Raw genomic sequence first — 12,178 nt, 5'->3', positions numbered from 1 at the left:
TCCACTCAATGTTTTTATTAACCTAAATTGAATGTGAATCTATCACTGTTGTTTCCCTTGAATGAAGACTGCAAGGGGCTCGTGAGATGCACATTTGGTGTCAGAGTGAAAACACGACGTGTTGGTTGTGAGAATCTATGCTCTGAAAGAAAAAAGGTCCACATAAGAGATTGGGGAGGAAGAGTCTTGTGAAGGTTTTATCATCAGCTAGACACCTGGCATGTGTGGGCAACTCACTATGAAAAGGGCCGAACATGAATGTTCTAATCTAAGCTGCGTTAACAGAGCACAGGGCCCAAATGAGGTGCAGGCAGCTGCACACTGCTGACAGATACTTCTGGGTGCAGAGGCCACTGCTAACTAAGTATGGACGAGGGGCTTGTGGTCTGGGAGGGGAGAACAATGGCCAGGGCCCAGTTGGCACCCTGACTGTGCTCAACAGGTATTTACTGGATGAATGTAAAGATTAGTTGATAAAAGTTGGTATATTTAAGCCTGGAATAAGACATACCAGAAGATGGGCATATCTGTCTTCAAGGGTTTGGCAAGATATTGTGTAAGAGTCTTGCAGTATAGTGCCAGAAGCCAGACAGGACTGCAAAGGCCCAGAATTGAGGGATGCAGATTTAGCCTTGGACAAGGCCAGACAGCAGTGGCTGAATAAGCAGAGCATACCCAGGACATCTGTGGGAGGCTGCAGGGCCACCTGGCTGGGCTGTTGCCACAGGAAGCCTTTGCATTCTCTAGATGTCTCACAACCCCAATCCTCACGGTCTAAGAAGTTAAGAGGATTGAATGCATGAAAGGGAGACAGAATATGAAAGAACTACTTTGCTTATACTAGAAACACAGAGATTGAGATGAAGCTTTTAATGAACTCAGCCTCAAAGCAGTCAGGCACCAGCACTTTTTCTTTAACTGTTGTGCTGACCTTTTCAGCTTTCAATTTCATTTTTAGTCAATTTTAGTAGATCTTATTTTCTTAGAAAACCATTGACTTCTTTTGAGGTTTTCAAATGCCTTATCAGAGTTGAACCTAAAAATCTCATATCTCTTAACCCTAGGCCAGTGGTTAGAGCTCATTTCTCATTGCTATGTATATTTTCTGTTTCTCTTTGATTGGCCTAGTTGGGTTTTTCTTTTCTTTTCTTTTTTTTTTTTTGGCAGAACCGGGGATTGAACTCAGCCCTTGCGCTTGCCAGGGAAGCGCTTATTCCACTGAGCCATCTCCCCAGCACCGGTTTTTCAATTATTTCCAAGGCCAGTATAGGATAACTAGTTCCTAAAGGAGTATGGGGTAACTTATATTCTTAAACATTGCTGAAATGAGAATAACAATTTGATTTTTATTTTTCTTTTTTGCAGTGTTTCTTTTTTTAAATTTTAATTTTATTATTATTATTTAGTGTATTTGGTTGTTGCAGGGTCTCATTATACAGCTTGGATTCAGGGTGATCCTCCTGTTTTCAGCCTTCCCAGTGCTGGGATTACAGGTGTGCACATCACACCTGGACTCTGGCTGGCTCAGCCCACCCAGGAGGTGGGGCTGGCGCGGCATGTGGTACCGGGGGATGAACCATAGTCTCTGCACTTGCCCAAGCCTGCCTAAGCAAGCACTTTAGTCTGCTGAGCTATCTCGCTGGCCCCAATCTTCACTTTTCTAACATATAAAAATTAGTTGACCTTACAGAGTTATTTTAACAATTCAGAAATAGACATCAAAAGACCAAGTAAGGAGTTGGGGACAGAGCTCACTGGTAGATAGTACTTGCTCAGCATGGTCAATACCCTGGCTTTAATCTCAGCACCAGAAAACAAAAACAAAGCAGCTTAGTAAAATTCAGTGCTTCTATTTCTACTATTTCCCTTAGAAATGATGTCCATGATGATGAATTTGAGTTTGTTTTAACTTATTTAAAGGATTAAATATTAAAAAACCTGAATGTCAAAAACATAGTCTACTTAAAATAATTATGGTACATTAATAAGGCAAACAGTGCTATTAAAATTATCTGATGAATTTTAAATAAAGACTGTTAAGTAATACATAAAAAGGCAACTCATGAAACTATAGTTACTTCATATCTATAAATAGACTTAATAATCATATACTTTCTATAATGAATAAACAGTTGAAATCTCTAAAAACCTTCTGGTAGAAATATAAACTAGTATAACTACTATGGAAATCAGTATGGTGATTCCTCAAAAAACTACATAGAAATTGCATTTGACCTTGCAACTCCCCTTTTAGGCATCTTCCCAAAAGAGTCAAGCATATACCACAGTGATACATATGTACCCATGTTTACAGCAACACAATTCATAATAGCTAAATCTTGGAAGCAGCCTATATGTCCATCAACAGATGAATGGATAAAAAAAATGTGGTATTTATACACAATGGAGAACTACTACTCTGCTATAAAGAAAGGTAAGTTTGAGTTATTTCTAAGAAATGGATACACCTTGAGACCATAACGTTAAGTGAAACAAATCAGACCCACAAGCTTAAATACTGCAGTTTCTCTTATGTGAGAAGATCAAAGTACAAAGAAATACAAGAGCAAAGTAAAACATAGATAATATGAAACAGGGAGACAGATCTTCCCCAAAAGGGAATGGAGTCAAGAGATGGAGGGAGTGGGGACGGAGGGGAGAGGAAGGGGAAGCAAAAAAGGAATTAAGATGTCTTATACCAGCTCCCCTGAATGAAATCATTATGTACTATAAGCATGGACTAATGAAACTAAAAATTAAAAAATCACATCTATCAATTTGTAAAAATCTTCTATCCCTGGGTGGTAGGATTATTTTTTCTAATTTCTGTGATTCAAAAAGAGTTTTATGGTAAATACATTCTACTGTTATGAATGGTTAAAATAGAAATTCAAAACTTATCTTACTAAAAAAGAGAATGGCAAGAATAGATGTCCCTTCCAAAGAAAAACTAAGAGAGTGGCTCTTCACGCATGCTCCCAGGAAAATGCAGCTGACCTGGTCTGGCTGATGACCAGCTGTGTGCTATTTTGGGGGCTAGAGAGTGTCTCTGCAGAGGAGAGGGACACCTTGGAGGGGTGCCAGTGAGTGCTGCACTTTGATGCCGTCCTCATTCTCTAGCACATACTCGGCAGGCAGCCGAGAGGACTCCTCAGTATCCAGGGTGCAGCCCACCCTCTGCTCTGAGGTCCTGGCATCGGCTCCCTCCTCCTGGGAGGATCAAGTGAGAGGGTAGCTCCATGACCTGTAAGAAACAGCAGCTGGTGGCCTGGCCAAATCCCCCCTCAGGTACAACTGTTTTCAGCCTCTGAGCAGGAGTCTGAAGCTGGGCAGAGCCACTGCCTGTCCTCATGTAGGCTGCCTGGACTCTGGTAGAGTCCTGGGGCTGAGCTCGTCCATCCTATGAGACAGCTCTGGGGCATGGAAAAGCAAGGACACAGGCGGGGCACCAGCCTTCTCCCCAGCTGTTTTCAATAAGACTCCACTTCTGAGGTTGCTGGCAGATCTTGGGAAAGATCTGAAACAACCTCACATAATGTTTTCCATCAAACCCGCAATTAAGTAATACTATTCGCTTAACTCATGAACTGCACAAGAAACGTTTTTCTTGTCAATTCCCAGCTTTCCTCCTAAGTAACCCAGCAGCAGGTCAGGCTGGGGTTACTAACTGTCATGGGGGTAGGGAAGACCATAGCGGTATGGTTCCTCCTCCTGCCACACAAGGATGCCGGGGCGAGAGGTTTGGCCTCTAGACTCAAAGGTACAAAATGCACATCATTTCATTTCATTCTTTAATATCCTGTAAGGTCAGCATGGCTACACTAATGTTACAAGAAAGGAAAATGCAGTTCAAAGAAGTTAAAGTGACTTTTCCCCAAATACAGGGCTGCTTCATAGAAGCCTATGTCTTTCAAGGGGGTCAACTAGGATCATGGGCAAGGCAGTTCCAAAGTCAAAAAGCTCCATCAGGACAGGATCCAGGTCTTCTGGTAACATGTATCACCAGCCTCCCCACAGGATATTTACAAAGCACACGCACAACACCCATATTTTGTGACTGAACAAATTAATGACTCCTGGAAAGGTGCAGAATGGGTATCACTTCCTCATGAGGTCTTCTGAATGCTTCCTGCCTATAGTTTTGTTGCATATTCTATCATACTATATGTACTGGCCACAGAATATCAGATCTGGCTGTGTTCAATCCATGCACAAAGGCTTACAGAGAGCCCTCACCTGCTACAAAGGGGAGTGAGGGCTATTTTCCATGTTCTTTTACCATCTTATTCTAAAAGGAGGGATAGAGAAGGCAGATTTAAATAGTAAGTACTAGAAAACAAATCCAAGTTCAGTGAAAATACAGAGACACAATACATTTTTATGCCTCCATCAGGCTGTATTGACTCAGCATCTCTGAGGACCTTACCACTACAAATGTCCTTCAGTATCCATGGGAACTACATGACCCCCACGTATACTGAATTCTAGTCCTTTGTACAAAAAGAAATGAAATCATCTCTAGCTAACCTACAGTCTCCCTAGTTCAGTGTAAGTAGCAGTTATATTATTGTCTAGAGAATAGACAAGTAAGAAAGTCTGTGCTGTTCAGTACAAATGCAACTTTCTTCCCAATATTTCAATCTGCAGTTGGTTGACTCACTCCAGAGATGCGAAGCTGTGGAGGCGGCAGGTGAGGGGCTGACCATCCTCGTCACACATTTTGCGGCAGATGTGGCGCCTGCCTTGGAGGAGACAGCATCCATTCTGAGAGCTCCTCATCTGGGACAAACAAGGCAAACTGACAGCCAGACCCTCAGCCAGGATATAGTTTCAATGAAAAGATTAAAATTAATGAGTGTGGACTAGAGTCATGATGTGTGGAGGAGGCCGGGGAGATGGCTCAGTGGAATAAGCACTTCCCTGGCAAGCACAAGGGCCTGAGTTCAACCCCTGGTTCCACCAAAAAAAAAAAAAAAAAAAACCCAACCAACCAACCAAACAAACAAACAAGATGTGTGGAGAAGCAAACAGTGAAAGAGTAGCACCGTCTACCAAGAAGTTCAATGCCTGATCCTGTGTGGCTGTGTACTTGAAAGTCTATCCCATCCTGTGTGGGTCAAGGTCAATAAACCTCTCAGAAAAAGACAGTCCTCATTAGGCACACATCTCCAGGTGTACTTGTGTCTTTCTGTCTTCCCTTCCCAGCCTTGAATGTATGCCCTAATCACCTGCTCTGCAGAAGGAACCAGCTTAGGCACATTAGCATCCTGAGCCCTTGGCTATTTAAGGCATGCTGACCCCCAGCGTGGAGTCTGACCTCTGAGCCTGCGGGCTGCTTCGCTGCTTCTCCTCACCCCTACCACTGCAGCAGACTCACAAGGGCCCAAGCTCTGATTGGACTCCCTGGCTTCCTGCTCCACCCTCCTGTCCATCAGGGACCTGTTGGACCATTTCTGATCCGGGAGGTAGGGGCCAGATGATGGGGAGACAAAGACTGAGGTTTACAGAGGAATCACAGCTCAGAGAGCAGGTTGGCTAAGCCAAGCAGGAAGCAGCTGAGGCTACAAGAGGCTGGTGGAGAGAGTTGCTACACACTGATGGCAAGAGCTGGAATCTCACAGAAGCTGGAGTCTCACAGATGAGGGAGCAGATGGGCCATGAAAATCAGTGCTATGTCTCATCCCTTTCTGATGGCAGTACAGGCCCAAGACAAGCTCTCTGGAGTGCACTTGAACTGAAAAACATTTAAATCTTTTGTCACATTAATCTCTTCACTGCCAACTAATCAATCCTGAGGAAATTGTATTAAATATGGTACTAAAAGCTTCACGTATAAAGATGTTTACCCAAATTTAATTTATAAAAGGAAATATTGAAAACCACCTAAATAACTGCCAACAGAGGAATGATTTGGTAAATCGTAGCATATCAAATTTAATGGACTACTAACCATTAAAATTACATTGACAGGGGCTGGGGAGATGGCTCAGTGGAATAAGTGCTTCCCTGGCAAGCGCAAGGGCCTGAGTTTAATCCCCGGTTCCACCAAAATAAATAAATAAATAAATAAAAATAAAATTGCATTGACAGTGTGCTTTGCAAAATGACTGATAGGCAGGTAAAGATAAAAAGAAAACAGTACAAAAGATTTCATTTACTATTAAAAACTACTAAGCACCTATTATTTACATATGTAGCATGGATATCGTATTTCATTTAAATAATGCCATAGACAGGTAATATTATTCTACTTCACAGATAGGAAATCGACCTAGAGAGTAACTGAGCAAAATACCCAAGGTCACAATAATTGTAGGTGGGTTGGAATTAAAAGTCAAGGGTGACTCCAAGCCTTTGACCCTCCAGTAAGCCTCCTGTTGCCTATAAATACTACAATAGCTATCCCTACATTGAAAATGAAAGAAACCCCCAGATTAGAAAAGAAATACAGGCCAGAACTATCAAATACAATGATGAGAGTCATTGTAATTACCTTTTTTCACTATTGCTCTTCTAAGTTTCTAAAAATAGCATGTTGCACTTTTATTTTAAAATATTCTCGAAGCGAGGATGTTAGAGAGGTGCTATGGAGAACTCATACTTCTATAGTAGTTCCCCCTTAATTGAAGTTTCATTTCCCATGGTTTCAGTTATCTACACTCAACTGCTGTCCAAAAATAATAAATTAAAAAATCCAAAAATAAATCATTCAAAAATTTTAAATAGCTATTATTGTTCTATTTTATTATTGTTGTTAATCTTCTACTGTGTCTAATTTATATTAAAACATCACACCTAGCAGGTAGGGAAAAAACATAATACACAAAAGGTTCAGTACTACTGTGGTTTCAGGCATGCACTGGTGGCCTTGGAATGAATTTGCCACAGATAAGGGGGACTAGTGTAAGATAACATCTTCCATCTTCTTTTATTATTATTTTTAAATTTTTTATTCACTTTAATGAGAAAAAAAATATAAAATAGCAAAGAAATAGTTTCAAAATAGGTTAGTAAGACAGTTATAATAATTAATACATTGCATATCGTTGTCTTTGTAGTATTTATTCAGAGGACAAGATGCAAACATGAGGGGCTGGGGAGATGGCTCAGTAGAATAAGTGCTTGCCTGGCAAGCACAAGGGCCTGAGTTCAATCCCCGGTTCCGCAAAAAAAAAAAAAAAAAAAAAAAAATGTAGACATAGTATCTTGTCTAAACACTATTAGTACAAACCTTTCCTTTCAATGAACTAAGAGAAAGTAGCTGTACATCTATCCTAACTATCTTGTGTATACATATATATATATTTTTTTTTTCCACAACAAAACAGTATTTTATTTATGCTTTTGCAAAGTTAATAACATGTAACACAAAGTTTCCTAGTGACTAATACCTGACTTTAACCAGACAGGATCATCTTCCATCTTATTAGGTGACTGCTACACAATGGAACATACCTGGGACTGCATCAACCCTCCAATGAGGCAATGGGGAAGATTATTCCTCTTTCACTTGTGGGCCTTACAGAAGGGAAGAAGAAACCCCAGCCCAGATATTTTGGCTGCAAGTCTACACCGCTCCTCCTCTACACACAACACCACTGCACAGCGATGTTTGGTTTCCTGGCCTGCTGTTTTCTGATCAGCTGAGCTCTCTGAGCACTTGTTTACAAGTATAAAGCTGACCACTGTTCCCTGAAGAAGAGGTCAAGGTGAAGCGGGCTCTCAGAGTGTTTAATCACGCCTGCATTCTCTGGTTCTGCCTCCACTTTCCTTCCATCCTGTAGCTTTGGGGAGGACTGAGCCTCAGCTGGATAGGGGCAACAAGAGGTTCAAGGAGCACAGCTGAAGGTAGCATAGATATCTGAGGCTATGAGAGAGACAAAGTGAAGTCAGTGGAAGGGACTGGAGAAGGTTTAGGAGCAAGGGCTTGGGAGGAGACGGTGGCAAAGCACAGAATAGTGTCAGAGTGAGGGTCCTCCACTCTTTGGCTAAAGTAGCATTTCAGTGCCCTTAGAATCCGGATGGTTCCCTTGTTAACACCTGTATCCTCTGTTGGCACGTGTATCTTCTGTTGTCTTATGATTGTATCTCTGAACAAGTGGGTTTATTTTATGAAGACAAAAGGATTTTTTTTTAGAAAGCTATAGTGAAATTGTAGACCTCTTCTACCAACTGTTCCGGATTGAACAGTGAGTGTTCATTTCTACATGCTATTCTTATCCCAGGCTTATTATTTCCATATTTTTCTCACTCTTTTCTGGTCCCCCACCCTCATTCCAATAGAATTTGATCTATATGATGCATTCTTAAAGGGGCAATATTGTCTGTACGAGGCTAAAAATTGGTTTGTGAGGGTAAAAATCTTAGTCTCTTCACATATGAAGCTCTGATTATGTGTTGAATCTACAACACATAGGCAGAGAGTACATCTGTAGTATCAGATTTTCACTGAAGGGCTCCTAGGGGGCTGACAGTAGGGATTTAAAAGGCTGAGAGTCAGGAATGGATGAGTCTACCACGAACTTGAGCAGCCCATCTACAGAGATCCCTTCCCATGACAAGGTGGTCAGGCCCCCATTCTCAGAAGTTAGGCACCAAGCAGAAGTCCAGCTACTTCTACCATTTGGCTATGACCCACATGCTCCGGGCGACTAAAACCTGCAGTGTGACCTTTGCTTCCATCTCTGGAGCCCAGTCCCTCTCCTCTTAGCGGCTTACATAGTAACCTGCCTAGGGACAGTGTGTTCCAAGCAGCACTCTTGGTCTAACCTTGACAGGTCTAGGTGCCCAGGGAGTCCTGATGTGGCCATTCTACAGAGCCTCCACTCAGGATGCAGGCATGCAACTGGCTAGCCTTTCATCCCAAACTTCAACAGAAAGAGTGGGGGGGGGGACTGATTTGATTTTATTACAAAAGAACTCCATCCCAGATAACCCATAATCATACACCAGGGTTCACTATATCATGGAGGTCTGACTAGCGCTAGACTGTTCCAGAAACCGTCCCTTGCCCTGTGCGCTGTACGGGCAGGTCTCCTATCCTCTGGCCTCGGAGTACAGCGTTCAATGGGCTCAGGGAGCTCTACTTGCCCTCACTGCTTGTGGGTGACGCAAGCCCAGCGTGACAGGCTGTGGAAAGTCTGTTCAGGTGCCTGGCTGCCCTCGGCCTAAAGCTTTTCAAATCAGGATCCAGATTTGATTTGATTTTCCTTGCCTTCCTGGCTCAGACTATTCCAGGCTTATTTTTCACTCCCTTGTCTGGCTTGCCAGAGTTTGGAGCGGGGTTGAGCCAAGTCCTTCACACTTCACAGGCAGGCCTCCCTCCCAGGGTGAGAGGGCACACAGCCTCTCAGCCCAGCTCCCAGCAGGCCCCGCTTCCTCCTGCCTGCAGTCCTCACAGAGGAGCTGCCTGGGGACTCAGTGGATCACTAACTGAGAGACAAACAAGCAAGTCTGTTCCTCAGCTTCAGTCACCAAGCCAGCTGTCAGGACACAGGTATTTATTCACCACCACTGTCCCACCCCTTTTATTTTAGAGTCCTTGAGCAGAGGCAGGGGATGGGGACTAGACTTGAAGCAGTCACCAGAGCACAAGTCCTGTCACCCCTCACAGCACCCAGCACTCAGCAGTCAGGGCTGTGTTACGTAGCACAAATGTGGAAGGAACAAATCTAGAGCTTCAAGCATTTTCAGGATGTGAATCCTCTGAACGCAGGGAGAGGATTAAGAGTCTCTGCCATCTTTTTATTCCAGAGGTTCTACATGTGACTAGTGCAACTACCTTGTGTAGTCAACCCTGAGTGTCACAACTGTCTCATGTCACCAGGGGGGTCAACTGGTGAGCACACTAAAGAACAACTAAGTGCCTACTCCAAAATCCTGTTTACATTTTGTTCTTATGACACCATGGAATGCTGGAGCAGGCAGAAGCCTAGAAGTCATCTGTTTTGACCTCCTCATTCCATAGATGAAGAAACTCAAGTCCAGAGGCCAGAGTACATTAGAGACCAATACCCAGGCACATGACCGCAAGGCAGTCCCTCCCTCTGATCATGCCAGTGGTGTGAAGACAAGACAGATCTGTGATAATCAACAAACTGCCATCCAAAGTACGTTGACAAGATGGCATTTTGGCATAACCAGGCTGACTGCAGTACCCTAATCTACTGTATTCAAATCTATCCTCACTTAGTGATGGGTGGGGCTCCATCCTAGAGAACTTGGGGGAACCCACAGATGAGCAAGACATTTTTCTCAAGGGGCTGTCATTCTGGTGACAAGTACCTAAGCATCCAGAACATAAAGCCAAAGGTGTGTAGCACAACAGGAAAGGACAAGCAGGATTGGGCTCCCTAGAAGAGGTCACATTTGGCAAAAGCTGGTTAGTACTCTGATAGACTTGGGGTGTGTACTCCAGTTAGAAATGACAGAAGTCTAAGAGGAATTGCTCAGGGATCCTATTGAATGGTACAAATCTGGGTAGTACGGCAGTGAGTAGAGAAAGCTGACTAAGGGAACTGACCCTGCATGGTTGAGAAAGCTAGAAGCCAGTCAGCAAGCCTTGACTCAAACCTGCAGAAAAATTCTGGTCCAAAAGAAGCACTTCAAGCCACTTGGTAGGAAGGACCTTGCCAAGGGGGTCCTCCAGCCTGGAAGGTACCAAGGACAATCAACTGGGAAAGTGAGGCCACAAGTATTCAGTGCCTCTTCCCACCCACAGATGGAGGGAGAGACTTGACTCAGAGAACATGACCAGCCAGCAGGCCTTATTCGTCACCTGGCTTTCCAGGAGAGCACTGCCCCTGCGAGTCCTTGATCCTTCTGGAACACATGTCGCTCCGGTGAACTCTGCAAAAACCTTGTCTCCCAGTGACAAGGAATGGGAGAGAGGCAATTAGCACTCAATGCTCTCATCTTAGAAGGGTTTCACATCCTGTAAAATGCTACATAAAGTACAGCATATTATTAAAAATATCATGTACTCAGAGTAAACTATAAATGAAACTCTACCACCATGATACAAACATACCTGGAATAAACAAATAATATGTTAAAAATGGAAACAACTGTTTGGATTATTTGGTTCAATTCACAACCTACTCTGTAGGTCTCAAAGTAACAGTCCTCACAAATGATGGCTCCACCTCCTCATGCACTTCAGCTCTAAGCACCGAGCTTTGAGCTCATGGTAAATGCACAGTATTATTTGGGTAAGTCATCCAAACATCAAAATCTGTTTAGAATAAATACATAACATTGCTTGAATAGGGCAAGAGAATATTTAGAACATTTGTGAACTGAACACAAAATAATCTCTCTTTACCAGGCACCGACCTACTGGGAGCTGGCACTGAGGTGTGGTTTTGAAAAATAAAGTATGTGAAACAGATCACATACTATAATATCTATGTCACAGAACTTCAGAACTAAAATAGCCTTTTAAAGAGCATCCAAACCATGACTTTATAAGAAGGAATCTAAAATTCAGGGAGGTGTAGTGGTTTGCTGAAAGTTTTAAGGCAACTCTGTACCAACGAGATCCTCAGTCCAGAGATCTTTCCACAGCACATTATGTTAATCATCTAATTAAATTCTGAATTGTAGAGTGCAGAGTATAAGCCTCCTGGAATGTGGCAATGGAAGAGAATACAGGGGATGGGTGGGCTGGAGAAAGCTTCACAGAAGAAAAGGTTAATTTTCTGATTCCCAAGTAGATAATGCATTATTTGCCAAGATGCTAAAAGGTGCCAGTCAAGTTTGCTTTTTCTTTATATTCTCAGCATGTTACGCACAGAAGAAACTCAACTTGTGGTCACTAAAACCAAAACCAAAACCAAACCAAACCAAAACAAACAAACAAACAAACAAACAAAACCAAAACAAAACCAGGCCATGGAGATGGCTCATTTGTCTAAGCACCTGCCTAGGCAAGCAAAAGGACTTGGTTTTGATCCCTAGTACTACATACTGTGCTGGCTTCACCTCAAGCGTGCAGAGCTGGCCACTAAGACTGGGCATGGTGGTACATGCCTGTAATCCCAGCACTGGGGAAGCTGAGAAAGGAGGATCATTATGAGTTCAAGCTGTGTAGTGAGGCCTGGTACCAAATACATAAAATTTTTTTAAAAAGCAAGAATAGCATCTTTAACTCTCTCTCTCTCTCTCTCTCTCTCTCTCT

The 12,178-nt window shown here is 42.9% G+C and overlaps 1 protein-coding gene across 2 annotated transcripts in view; it reads right to left on the bottom strand.

The window, feature by feature from the left end:
• Window positions 1-12,178, bottom strand: part of Mylk (myosin light chain kinase) — a 228,515-nt gene that overhangs the window by 156,488 nt on the left and 59,849 nt on the right. The gene's annotated exons all lie outside the window — the stretch shown is intronic.

This window comes from Octodon degus, unplaced genomic scaffold (genome assembly GCF_000260255.1).
Source record: "Octodon degus isolate 3935 unplaced genomic scaffold, OctDeg1.0 scaffold00147, whole genome shotgun sequence".
NCBI lineage: Eukaryota > Metazoa > Chordata > Mammalia > Rodentia > Octodontidae > Octodon > Octodon degus.
Note: the sequence above shows the minus strand (reverse complement) of the source record. Positions and strands in the feature narration are given on the sequence as shown.